At 56.1% G+C, this 13,737-nt stretch overlaps 1 protein-coding gene across 1 annotated transcript in view; it reads left to right on the top strand.

Moving 5' to 3' along the window:
- Window positions 1-3,910: 3,910 nt before the first annotated feature.
- The window catches only part of CNTFR (ciliary neurotrophic factor receptor), a gene marked incomplete at its 3' end in the record, with an annotated part of 174,833 nt that continues 165,006 nt past the window's right edge, over window positions 3,911-13,737 (top strand). The window contains exon 1 of the mRNA XM_084304802.1: window positions 3,911-3,968. The remainder of the gene's footprint in view (window positions 3,969-13,737) is intronic.

Genomic DNA, 13,737 nt, shown 5'->3' on the forward strand with positions numbered 1-13,737 from the left:
TTGTTCTTCCAGCAGCACGACACCCAAGGCATCCCAAACTCATATTCAGGACACTGGATGCCCATGAGCATGGTGCACCAAGAACAGGATTTTCTCCTGTGCAAACTTTTGCACACCCGTGTGGCCGTGGCACACCCTGCCCAGCTTTGGGACCCCCCCTCCCCCCCCCATGGCCACTCCTGGGTCTCACCTTGCTGCCTGCATGCATCCAGATGCTCACCAGCATCAGTCAGCCTGCCCAGGCACATGAGGTGCAGGCTGGCAAGCTACCACCAAGCCCTGCACTTATTATCTCCGGCTTTGTCTTTCGCACGCACCTCCCTCTGTTCCCTTCTGTCTCCACAGGAAGAAGTTTGGCAAATGTAATAAAGGCAAGGTGAAGCTTTACATAAAATAATCTCTCCTGCCATGAGTCCTGAGGAATTTTAATCAGTCCAGGAGTACCGGCAGAATTCCTTTGCCTGCAATCTTTTCATGATCTGCTTTCCCCTCCCGTTCCTCATGGGGAGCATTTGCTGGGAAGATGATTAAATCGGGCTGGTAAAGAGCTCGCAGGTTCTGTAGCTCCTGTATTTTCCTGCTTCCTTGCAAGATCATTTTTACTTTTTTTTTTTTTTTTGGCGAGCAGCATGCCAGGTTAGCTGCTTTCTTTGCCTACCCTGTACGTTTCCTCACCCCATTGTTGCAGAGTTTTCCCCCTCTGGAGAATCTCTTTTGTGCACAGGCGAGAGACAAGGCTCCCAGCTCAGCCTGCTGTGTTGTTGTTCGCCTTGAGTCCAGCAGGAATTCAAGGAATGGTTCCCCACGTCCCCATTCACCTTGGTCCTGGTGACGGTGAGGGCTCAGCCCGGGGGATGTTTCTGGGAAGCCGTGAGCAAGGAGCGTGTACCCAGGGGCCGATGTGAACTCGGTGGAGCAGGGATTTTGGAGTGCTGAAACTCGCCTGTGTTGCCTGCCAGTAGCTCACAGTAGGAATCTGGGCATTTTCCTTTGAACAAATGATTCACCAGTAATCACTCAATCAGCTCTCTCAAAGGTTGAATAATCTGTGAGTAATTTAGTCAGATGTTTGCCACGAATTATCAAATAAATGTTTTGGAAAGGCACCGGCCCGGGTTTTCCCCTTACATACGCTCAGCTTTGGGGTACAACCAGGTGAGTGCCATCCCCTGAACTCTGGTCCCAAGTATCTGAGGGATCTGCACTGCTTTACACCTGGCCAGGCCTGGCCCAGAAAGTTCAGGATCCGACCAGGACTGGGCTCCATCCTACCCTCACTGTGCAGCCGGGAAGCAGCCGCTCTCCTGCACAGGGTACCGCAGTGCTGGAGGCAGGCGAGGGGCCTGAAATGGGGCACGGTGGTGTTTTTGGTGACTGTGTCCTGGCTAAACGTCAGTGTACAGGCTTGTGATGAGCCCCTGCTTTCTCCAAGCAGCTCCCAGTGGGAGATGGATGGGAGAAGCAGCCTGTGGTGATGGCCTGATGCTGTCTCATAAGCTAAGGCTGAATCATTTCCCTGGGCCCAGCTCTCCTCCTGGACCTGCTGGTGCTGCAGCAGCTTTCCATCCCTGTCCCCATGAAGCCACCTCTTCTCCTGAGACATTTCCCAGCAGCATCCAAGAGATGCTGCTGCCCCCAGAGCCTTTCCTCCCTCTTTTCAGCCCTGACCCCGGCTGACAGTGGGGTTTAAGAGATGAGGAAAAGGTTGAGATTTTTTTTTCCCTTCTTCCATTTTGTGACTTGGTCCGCAGCCTTTGCGCAGGAGCGTCTTTCTCTAGCTCTGCTGCAACCTGTTGAATAGTCCCACTCCTCTATCAGCTTTTCCTCCTGCCTTTCATACATGCAGGACCTGGCATTATTTACCACAAATCCCCCCAGAGCCCCTACATGTTGATTATTCTTCATGGATAAAAACACTAAAAATAAATGGATAATTTAATGCGGACCTTCGTCTGAGACAAAACATCATTATTTCCATCCAATTAATAGTGGCTTTTAGTAGCATCAATGAAAAACTGGATGAAACCTGGCTTCCACCCAGCCCCCTTCCTCTGCCTGTGTCACGGTGCCTGGGTGAGGCCAGGACTGCAGGAAGGGGTGGCATCCTTTACTCCATCAGCTTACACCTAGTTGGAATAAAACAGAGCGACTTTTCTAGGTTTGCCCAAAGATTAGCTTTTCCTTTTATGTTTTTTTTTTCTTTAGCAGGAAGACCAGGAAGAAAGTTTTGTTGTTCTTGTTGCTCCTGTTGTTTTGTGCAGCTGAGGAGAAGTCCTGGGATGCCAGGGAGGGTGGGAACACGCCAAGGGGAGTATTTCTCCCAAGCCCTCTGCGGAGTTCTCTCGCGTGCGTTGCTTCCTGAGTCACGGGGATTTGTGCCTGCAGTGTTTGGATATCTGGAAGCTGGAGCAGCCCTCGCTGCCGACCCGAGGGCTGATGTCCAGCCAGCAGCACCCCAGCCCTGCTGCAGCTGCCGTAGGACTCCCCAGGGCTCCTGAAATATCTCCACTCGATGCCCAGTGGGCACGGAGCCCCTGGCAGCGAGCGAGCTGCATCTGCATGGGCATCTGTCTCTCGCAGGAGTGGGGAAACCAAGGCATCTATGCACACAGCAGCAGCCGAGCTGGGGATGTGGCTGGGAAGGGCTGCTCCCCCCAATTCCCTGTCCCATGGGACCTGCAGCTGGTGCCACCTTGGTGCCAACCAGCCTGCCCCAAGCCCCCCCAGGTGCTGGCAGTTGCCCACAGAGGTGGCAGGTGTGAGGGAACGTGGGAGCCCTGCAAAGATGCCTGCTTCTCGCCTCCTGCCCGCTGCCCTTCCTTGCCCCGGGGCTGTCCTTGCTCACCCTCCCCTTTGGCTCCTGCTCCTTTGGCCTCACCGCTGCTTTAATTTTAGCAATTCCTTGGAAAGAGTCATTTTCCATAACTCAGCTCGCTGCGGAGCCCTCTGCCTGCCAGCTCTGCCTTCTCCCACGTGTTGCTGGCGTGCCCCAGCAGCACACGCCTGCACCTGCCCGGCCAGGCCTGCCTGTCCCAGCCTCTTGCACACCCAAACCTCACGCCTGGCTCCCGTCCTCCCCCCCCCGTGCAATTAATCCTGGCACTCCCAAATCACACAGTGCCACGGCTGCTGGAGCAGCCTGGTGCATGGCACCTCTGTCCTCCTTGCCCTGCAGCCTGTGGGACAGCTGTGCACTGGGGAGCTGGGTGAACCCGCAGCCGGGGGGCGGTTTGCAATGGGTGTGCAGGAGGGTGTGGGAGCAGGGACCCGTGGGTGCCATCTGTGTGTGTGTGTGCCCAGGTTTTTCATTTTGGTGGCACTTCGGTGCTCGGAGAGGGCGTGCAAGGGGGCGTGTGTGGCCACAGTGTGCCATGCCACCCACCAGTGGGCAGTGTGCGAGTGGGTGCGTGGGGTCTGTGTCTCAGAGAGGTGCACATGGGGTGCACACGGAGGGTGCGTGGGGTGCTCCTGCGTGTGGGGTGCGTGTGCAAGCATGCACGGTGCATCCACCAGAGTGCGTGTGCAAGGGGGGGGCATGCAGTGCCCCCCTCTCCCCTTGCTCAGCATCCGCGGGGCAGCACCCACGCGTGTGCGTGGCGTGGCGTGGGGGCGGAAAGGGGGCTGCGGGGCCCTCGGGGGCGCACGCAAAGGCTCTCGTGGAGAGGCTCACGCGTGGGTATGGGGGGGAGAGAAACGGGGAGGGGGGGGAAATAAATAAATCAAAGGGTGGGTGGGGGGGTGCGGGCGTGGGGCGGGCGTGCGCGGCGGGGCCGGGAGCGCGGCCGCGGCGCTGTGCCGGGGGGTGCGGGCTGAGCTCATCGCTGGCTCCCCGGCGCTCCTTACCAGTGGCTTCTGCGGTCACATGGGTTATGTGGTGGAGTTTAAAAGAGCTTATAGCCCCCGAGCCGGTGCAGAAGCAGCCGGTGGTTGCATGGGGTAGAGCCGGGAGCGGCGGCGAGGAGGGAGCCGTGAGTACGGGGGCGCCCGGGGGTTGTGTATGGGGGTGGGTGTGGGGTGGGGTTGGGGTTGGGGTTGGGGGGAGGTGGGTGGTGGGAGATGGGGAGGGAGAGGCTGGGTCGGGGGGTCCGCGGTGCCAGCCGCCCTGCGCCGAAACGCTGCTGCTTTTCTGCTGCCGATGGGGGCGGCCGGGATCGCTGCCTTCCCCTCTCCACGCCTCCTCTTCCACCACCCCCCCCCAACCCTCCACGCACCTTCCCACGCGTGTCCGCGCCCCGCCGTGGACCCCGCCGCCGCCAGCGGGGCAAGGGGGGGGGGGGCGAAACCCACGGGGAAAGAATTTAGGGCAAGTTCACTTCCCGCTCCGGGTGTCCGTGGGGTGTCCCCGTGTCCGTGTGTCCCCGTGTCCTCGCCACCACCCCCCCCAGCGCCACCGCGTCCCCCCGGCCCCGCGTCCCCCCGGCCGGGAGCGCGGCGCTGCCGCCGCTGCCTCCGCACCAGGTTGCAGGCAGGGAGGGGATGAGCCCGGCCGCCTGCTGCATTGCATTAGCCGTGCCGGAGCCGAGGTTGCGGGGGGGCTCTTTGTCAGCTGCAGCCTATGGATTTCCCGGGCGGGAGAGCAAGAGTTTTGCCTCCTTTCTCCAAAAGCTCAACCTGCCCTCTCCTCTGCCGTGGCAGCGCTGATTTTTACGTTTTGTTCTTTTATTTTTATTATTATTTATTTTTTTTTGGTGTTTTATTTATTTGGGGTTGGGGGGGTGGTGTTGATTTTATAAGAATATCATCTGGCGTGCCTCTGGATCTGCTCTCCCCGGGCTCGGCAGCTCACCCCAAGCGCGACGAGGGCTGCTTTCCAGAATTGCATAACACACACCGTTCCCTGTGCTGCACAAACTCCCTGACATCTCCACATCTTGGTGACTTCCCCTCTGCAATCCTAAATCCAGATCGGGACTCTAACTGGTGCGTGAGCTACTCCAGGCTGCCCTCACCGGGGACAGGACCTGCTTTGCGTGTTTCGGCTTCCCCATGTTCCTCCAGCCATTGTTTCTTAATCCACTAAACTTTTTTTTTTTTTTTTTCTTTTTTCTTTTTGGTATAGAGATTGGCATTTCTCCCTCTCCCTCTTAGAAAGCCGATAAACAGTCTTCCCCTTTCTTCCCCACCCCGTGCTCATATACACGTTTCTGTAGCACAGGTTGCAGAAGGGGAATTGCCTGCCGAGCACTTCGGTTGCTTTTTCGGGTCTCTTTGTGTTTTTATTAGTGGGATAAGCCCAGAGGTCCTTTCCTCAGGTTGCCTTTTGCTCCGGACCTCACCGATTTCTGCTAGGATTTTGCAAATTTAGCTCTGGCAGCTGTTCTCGCTCCCTGCCCCGCCGTGAGGAGTTGAGCTTTGCTGTGATGGCTGGGGATGTGCAAAGATGCTCGTGCCTGGCTAGACATCTCACTGGGAATAGGTGCTGGGACCACGGCTTGCCAGGGAGGGCAGACTGTCCAGAGATGGGCTGTGCTTTGGAAATGAGAGCCCCGTGCCTGCCAGACTTCTTTGCAACAGCCCTTTCGGATAACTTCATCCGAGCCTATTGTCAGAGCAGGCCAAGCCATGAGCTGACGATCGTGCCTTGCCTTTGGTCTGATTTGCCCTGAGCAGAGCCGCTCCTGCCGAGGTGCTGAGCCCTCCTGTGGAAGGTGCCCAGCACCTCCTGAACCAGAGGAGGAAGCAGCCCCTGGTCCCCACAGAGCCACAGAGCTCGTGATACACATAGCAGTGCAAATAACTGCAGTCGACCTCAGCTTTCGGAGATGTCTCTCCAAAAGTGGCGGTGGGAGCTCTGTGGGTGCAAGCCGGCACTCCTGGCCACCCTCAGGTAATCCCCTGTGGAGCTGGAGGGACGCATCCTGCTCCTGCCGGGGCTGGGCGCGCGGCCGGGGAGCTTGACTGGGCTCTGTCATTTGTTATTGCTGCCGCTGCCATTACGCCTGACAGGCGGGAGTTGCTGAGTAATGTGCTGTTGGTGCGTAAATATCGGAGCGCTCGCCGCCAGGCTCACGGCCGCGAGTCTGCAGGAGCCGCCTCAGCACCTCACCCCGCGCAGAGCTGGGTGAGCAACGGCACCCTCGGCACGGCTCTTCCCTCAGCAAGCACCATGCTGCCGTCCTCACGGGGCCCTGCTGCTCTCCTGGGTGCAAATCGGGGTGGGAAAGGGCTCTGTGTGTCCGTGTGTGTGAGTGTGCACGCGTGTGTGTGCGCACACCTTGGGCTGAGAGGCAGGGTTGCTCCCAGGGATGCTGCCCTTGGCAGAGGGAGTTTTGCAGACGTTGTGTGTTTTGTTAGAAACTAAACCATGGGCAACTAGGAAAGGAGTTTTGTTTGGGGTTGTTGCTTTTTATTTTTATTCATTTATTGTTATGCCTCACCAACATACTCAGCCCTGAGTTCCCCTTGATTTCATACCATTCCTAATGAAGACGCTAAATTATTCCTATCGTTTTCATCCCATTTGCAGATTAGCATCCAACTCACTCTGTCAGTACTTGCTCAGCCCAGCTAGACCGATCGCAGCTCTTTTAATCTCCCCTAGTAAATCAATCCTTTCTGCCTCCTGATCATTTTTGTCGCTCGTTTTTCTGAAATCCCTCCAATTTGTCCATTTTGTGTCGGTGACGTATGCCTGGCCCTAAACATGATGTATACCAGGCATGGCAGCGCGAGGGAAGGACACCTCCTCCCCTCCCACCCCGCTGGGGCTTGTGATGCTTTGTCAGCATTGAACTGAGTTACTTCCCCATTATTCTAAGCTATAGTCCCTGCTCGGTGTTGCAGAAGGAAGCAGCATACCCAGGTCAGTGCCCTGGGGAGAATTCCTCCAAATTTTGGTGGTGGGTTGCCGAGCTTGGTTTGTGTGCTGCTAGCACACGCTGGAAGAGGGTGGTGCTCCAAGTGCTGTTTGGGAGGGGGTCAGGAGACCGCTGTGCCTCTCCCCACAAAACCTGATGGTTCAGCAAGGTAAGAGGAGCAAAATGAGGGAAGGAGAGCTGCATGGGGGCTGCAGGACAAATGGGGAAACTGAGGCCAGTGTGTATTCTCGATGCACACTCCCTGCACTCCCGTCCAGCGCACACCTCTCATTTAGGTGCTGCATGTATGGGATCAGCTGGGTGCTTCAGTCCCACTCACACCCATCAGCATCACAACAAATTTGGGATTTTCCCAGGAGCTGGCACACAGGGCTGCTGACCCTTGGCTGGTTTTGTGCATCGCTTCTCGTGCTAACACACAGAGCTCAGTGCCACAGGTGCTGGCCTGGCGCAGGCACGAGAACGGGACTTGATGCAGAAGTCTGTTGTGCATTTTGAAGTTTCATCATCCCAAACCTTGAGCTCCTAACTCTGCCTGTCCCCGTTAGCTGGGAGGGCCGTGCCCTTCCAGGGACCATCTATTTTTAGGAGGAGTAGTGTTCTGGACAGTGGCCACTGCAGATGCTCTCTGCCTCCTCCTCTTGGCCCCTCTCCAGGGACACCGCTCGGGCTATCTGCTGGTGGGGAAGGTTTTGCTGGGGTTCTGCGGGACTGTCAGGGAGGTGGCACCATGCCGGGCACAGGGACACCTGCGGGGATGTCACAGCCCTGGGGGACTCGGCAGGGCCAGCGAGCGTGGCTGCGCTGCCCTTCCCCAGGGCAGGATGCCTGGAGGAAACGGTGCGTAGCTGTGGTCTGGGGACCAGCAGGACACCAGAGTTTGGCCACCGCTGGCCATAACGTGAGCAAAGTCCCTGGTGCAGTCTGGGGCAGAGCACGGAGGGGTGGCAGCGGGTGGTCCTGGTCTGGTCCTGGTCCCGGTCCGGTGCCGGTCCCTTCGCCAGGATGACACTAGGGGGCACGAGATCTGCTGGAATCCCTTTGTTGGGAATGGGGAGATGCAAAAGCTGCTCTTGACCCATTCAACCCCCTTGCACAATTCCCCTGCACGTTTGGCAGGAATTAAACCCCAGCGGGGGCCAGGGGCTGACCCGGGCCACTGGTCCTCGGTCCCCATCGTGTCACCACGGCGTGGGCAGGACGCGGCTCTCCGGCTGCAGCCCCGCAGGACCCGCGGCATTTCTCCGCAGCAGGAGCGGGGATGGGAGCGCTCAGCCGGAAACATCTCCGAAGCGAGAAGGAGGTGGACGCAGCCAGAGAGTCTCCGGGGAATTTGGGAAATCCAGGAAACACCTAGCATGGTTTTAATTCCTCTCCAGAGGCTTTGTCCAGAGCGGGGATTGAGTTAGGCTGGGGGGGGGGGGGGGGGGGGGGTTCGCTTTCAAGACGAAGCGTGTTATGGTTTCATTTTCTGCTGGATGTTAAGTTCACGTGTGATGTCTCCTCGGGGTCATGTTTTCCCAAAGCAGCAGAAACTTTAGAGAGGCTGATTTAATGAGTGGTTCGGATCGATCCGGAACGTGGTGTGTGCGTGTGTGGACATACGAAATATCTGTGTCCACGTGTGTAGCTGGGAAGGGTGCAAAGAACGTGTTGATGAAGGCGTGCTTATGCATTTCTGCATAAATCCAACTGTAATATTGCCTTTTGTCCTTAAAGTCTATTATTCCAGCTGTGAATGCGTGTGTGTATATTGAAGCACTGCATACTGTAGTATCTCTCTTGTTATAACAAACCTCGTGAAAAAGCAAATAAAGAGACATTGTTCTCATAGCAGGCTTGGAAGGATTCAATATTTATCTTCTATGAATTTTGATAGTTTCTGCTCAGCATGTTTGCAGGTTGTTTTTCTATTTTGTTTTGTTTTGGCTTGTGTTTTTTTTTTTTTTTTTTTTTTTTGGCTTGGGGTTGTTTTCTTTTTTTTTTTTTTTTTTTTTTTTTTTTTTGGTTATCTGCTAAAAATTTTGCACTGGTGGGAAACTGAAAACATCCAGACACTTTCAGTTTATTCATCACTTAATGAAAACAGAAGTCAAGCTTCTGGACTGAAATGCTGAAGCTTGATAACAGCCTGGCGCAGTAATTTCTAAGTGGTCAGTTCTCAAATGCCTTCTGGCTGCCAGACACGGGGAGCCTGAGCACAGCTTCTTTCCCAAGCCCCCAGGCAGCATTTTAAGGAGGACACTGACACATCCCAAATATACCCGTTCTCCCGAAGCAGGCTGTGCTGTGTGCTCCCAGTAGTTCTGGGAGGACTGGAGATGGGAGGGCAGAGGACGATGTACTGCTGCTTGCCTTCTGCCCCAGCCAGAGGCGGGTGTGCATCCTTGCTGGTGCTGCATCCCCGGCTGTGCTTGGCCTCCTGCAGCCAGCTCGGGGCTTTATTGATTTTTGGGCTGCCCTGTGAAGTGGAAGGAGGGCTGGGACGGAGCGCTTTTAAGTCGATTAGGGATGGTATCCGAAGGCGGTGATGTGGTTTGTAGGGGAGAGGGTGGCTTGTCTGAAGGTGTTACCTAATTAGAGGGTATAGTCAGGGCTCTAATTAGCCGTGACACCCTAAAGATGTCATCGATGCCCCCTGTCCCGGGGGCAGCCCAAATGTCAGCACCAGAGGAAGCTGTTTCCCTTCAGGTGACTTGCATTGCCCTCTGGGGCACTTGCTGGCTTCAAACGATGTCTGCAGAGACACCGAGCGAAAGGAAGCTGCAGCAGACAGAAAGATTAATCCCAGCACCACGATGGGGGAAATCTCCCCTCCCTCTCCCCCAGGGGGTGGGTTTGTGCTGCTCCCTGCTTGGGGAGGGCAGACGAGGAAGGCTGGAGAGGTCTGCAGTAGATGGGATGGGGAAGGAGGGCTAGTTGCATTCACAACAGCTGGCGGGGGGATGGAGGGGACACGGGACCAACTGAGACCTGGCTTATCCAGGGGCTGGGCACCCCTCTGAGAGGAGGGACAGAGCAGCTCTGGGACTGCTCCTGCTCCCTGCTTTTTATTCCTCGAGTCACTTCATCTTTGCTGCATCAGTTCGCTCCCCAGCAGCACGAGTCGCCCATTTCCAGCCGCGGTGCTCAGAGCCGGCAGGAGCCAGGTGGAGCTACTGGTGCTCCTGCTCGGATGGGGGCAGAAGGGGACCCTGGGGGCAAGGCAGGCTCAGCTCCTTGTTTTCCCAGCACTGTGAGCAGCCTCGCTCTGCAGAGGGACTGGCAACCAGCTTTGCTTTTGTAGGTAGCACCAGCGGCCCCCTAAAGCAAACACAGAGCCAGGCACATCCCCGTGCTGGTAATTACCAAGGGATGCGCCTGCTTTTAATTATGTGGGTGTTAAGCCAGTGAATGCATTTTGTTCGCAAAGTTGCAGCCTGGTATTTGTCCTACATCTCGTGGTCTCTGGTGGCTTTCCCAATCTCCGGAGCATGGGTGAGAATAACGTGGAGGCTGGACGCAGGAACGCACAGGACCCTGCTATGGTCCTTGGGGCTGGCGTGATCGTCAGCTCCTGAAATCAAGTGTGTCTGCCTGGAATACAGCAGCCAGGCTTCACTCCATGATCATTTTGTCCAGGAACTAAAAATAAGGCTGGTGATAATGAGGACACATCCTCTCCTGCAGTTAGACCGTGGCTCTGGGGTGCAAAGGGCAGGCAGCTTGTCCCAGGCTTCTCCGATGTGTGATTTACCTTCCTTTGGGCATCGCTTCCTCGGCTTCTCAACTGGCGGATTGAAAAATAAATGCATTAAAAAAAAAAAAAAAAAAAAAGAAAGAAAAAGAAAAGAAAAGAGAACAAAACGCCGCTGTTGCTCTGAGATTTGATCAAAAAAGCTCTGTCCAGTCCTCCGGGCTTCTCACGTAGCCAGGAGCTCTGGAAACAACAGCACTACAGCAAAGGTGCACCCATGAATACCTACTAATTTGGGGAGGGGATGGGTTTGTTCTGGAAACACCCGAAAGAAGCGCATTTTGCTGGCATGCTGGAGGCTGTTCAATTTGGGAACCCGGCTTGGGGTGGACGAGAGGTTGCTGTTTGTCCCAGCTCTGCTGCACTGTTTCCTCTCGCTGCACACCCGCACACGTGTTGCACAGACACGTTCCCCCGCTCGCCCTGCCGTGCCTGCCCACCTGTCTGCAGCCGAGGGAGCTGAAGCTGCTCTTTCTTGTGATTCATAAAAAGTCTCCGTCTCTGGATGGAGTTGTCTGTGCTTTTATTGACCTGGTTCCGGGAACGGCGGAGGCTTTTCTGTCTCCTGCGTGCGTGATTTCTGCGAGGACTCTGGAGCAGGGGCTGGCCCTTGCTGCTGCAGTATCTCCAGTCCTCCTAATGTTATTAGTTTGACAGGCCCATTGGGTATGTTGGTGCATCTAGTTTTTAATCTCATTCATGAAAGCAGGGACTGTGGCAGGCACGGAGCACTGGCTAACGCTGAAGGTGATGCAGCAGGGAGCATGTGGGCTGGACGACAGTTTTGGCCATGACACACTCCCAGTGCATTTTTGGGGGGCTCCCTCTGTTGTCTGCAGATATTTTGCCTGCAGAACGTGCAGGCTGGGCTCTGTGAACCCAAACGTTGTGGCACATCCCAGGCCCCTCATCCCTTTTTGCTCTGGACCAGCGACTTCAGGTCCATCTAGCCTCCTCCTCCAAGAAACAGGGATGGAGGGTAACTTCAGCACCCAAGGTGGGTCCCTGACATCAAGAGCATACAGGATTTGTGCTTCCTAATTTTGGCACATCTTTATCTGCAGCTGGCAATGACAGAAGACAATGCCACCTGCCCATGTCAGGAGGCATCAGTGGCAAAGGAAGGATGGTTTTGAGTTTGCCTCTCACAACAAGAAGTTAGGATGGGCTGGCCAGTGGCTGGGTCTTGGCTTATTGCACAATGAAACCCACACCTGCACGTAGTTCTGGGGGGCTCCTGGGGGCTGCTTGCCATGGCACATTACCACGGTCAGCCTTGAGCCTCGCCACAGCCTTGGGGATGCGGGGAACTATCAGTGCCTGCAAAGAGAGGAAACTGCAACCTGGAATGGCTTTGGGATTTCCTGGAGGTCCCAGAGCAGAGTTGGTGGCAGAAAACCAGATTTCTTGAGTTGCTGACAGCTCATGCCAGCTGCGGGACACATTAGTAAATTCTCCTTGCCTAGACAAAAGCAGAGCATCCGTCCCTCTGTTCAGTGCTGTGCGCTTATCTGTCTGTCTCTAGCTCTTCTGGCAGTCAAACCCCTCAAATGACATTTGAAGGCTTTACATTCATTTTCTCTTGCCAGTTCCAGATCAGATTTGCTGAGTTGTCAGCCTGAAGATGCTTTTTTCTTAAGTGCTGGCCCTGCAGCAGCTCCCCCTGCTCCATCCCTGCCTTGGGGGAGAGCAGCTGGGCTCCTCCTGCCTCCGCTGTCACTGGCAGAAAGGCCTGGGGGCTGGAGCAACAGCTCTGCTGCTGGATGCATGAAGAGAAACAGATTTCAGCTTCCTTTTCCCCCTGTTGCTTGGGCCACACTGGGATCAGCTGGCAGCGGGTGCTGAGAAGCAGCAGAGCCAGGGATTGCACTAGAGAAGAGGTGCTGGGGTGAGGTGTGCAAGGGTAAGGGCTCAGTGCAATCCCTTTTTCCTCCTGGGGCTGGAGGGGGCATCTGACCCAGGTTTTGTTGGTGAGCATACATCCAACGAGCTGGGTTCCAGCTCAGCCAGGCCAAGGGACACTAACAACAGCTTGTCTGCCAGCTTCCAGCAAGGAAGGCGAGCACTTGTCCGTGCACGGTGAGTTGTGCCGTTGTCCCTGGCGGCTGTCACTGATGCTCTGCCACGCTCTGCTGGCAGGGAGCAGCCTAGGAGGATGCCTCTGCTGGGGACAAGCACAGACACGTGTCTCCAGCTGGAAGCCAGGCCTGGGAGAGGAGAAACCTCCGCAGAACACAAGTTTGCAAGTGCCTGTGTGCTGCAGTGCCTCCCGGGCGTCACAGCCCCCTGCCACTGTGCGAGCAGAGGGGGAGCTGGCTGGGCACCAGCAGCAGGAGGCGATAAACACTGCCCCAGCACTGGAGCAACTGGTGCAAAGAGCTGGGAGCTGCTGCAGGCACTGGAGCAGGAGATTCCACACAGTGCCAGCCCTGCCATTTATGCCCTACGGTTTTACATCCACCCCTTCCTCCCATTTCACACCCTCCAGGCTCTGCACAGCACCTCCTCAGGTCCCCCTGCCCCACCAGGGCAGCATGTAACAGGAAGGCTGGCAGTTCAGAGGTACATCACTCAGTGCAGCAGTGCTGCTTTCACCCAGCCCACGTCCCTCTCGCAGCCCCAGCGCTCGCTGCCGTGCCCAGGGAAGGAAGGTGCCCTGCGGCTGCTCCATGGAGGCACAAACGGAGCGGTGCCTGGGCTTTTTCAAGGGCAGAACCAGCACACGTGGCTGGAGCAAGGCTGTGACACAAGCAATTACAGCGCTGGCTTCAACGAGCAGTACGCCCGAGGTTGCTCCTGTCACCCAGGCTAGGAGATGGAGGAATTTAATTATCCTTCTAACTTCTTCCAGAAGGGGCTTGGATGCCACAGCAACAGACAGCTTGCTACAACCCAGAGTGGGGGGGGGGGGAGAAGAAAAACAAAGGACCCTCCTTTTGCTGAGTGCTGGCCAGTTAACCCTTTTAGCCATCCCCTGCCCAGACAGCACAGCCAGGCTTTGAAGACACCTTGGGAAAAGGGCATGGGCACACCAGAGTGACACCAGCGCCTCCTCCCTCCTGCAGAGGTGGGAGCCTCTGCTCCAGAGCCGTGCCTGCTCGCTGTCCCCCCTCAATTGCTGCTGTGGACATTAATTTTTCCCAGATTTCTGCTTCCCTTTGAATATTTCTGCCATGGATCATT

This window comes from Netta rufina (assembly GCF_964035555.1).
Source record: "Netta rufina genome assembly, chromosome: Z".
Classification (NCBI taxonomy): Eukaryota; Metazoa; Chordata; class Aves; order Anseriformes; family Anatidae; genus Netta; species Netta rufina.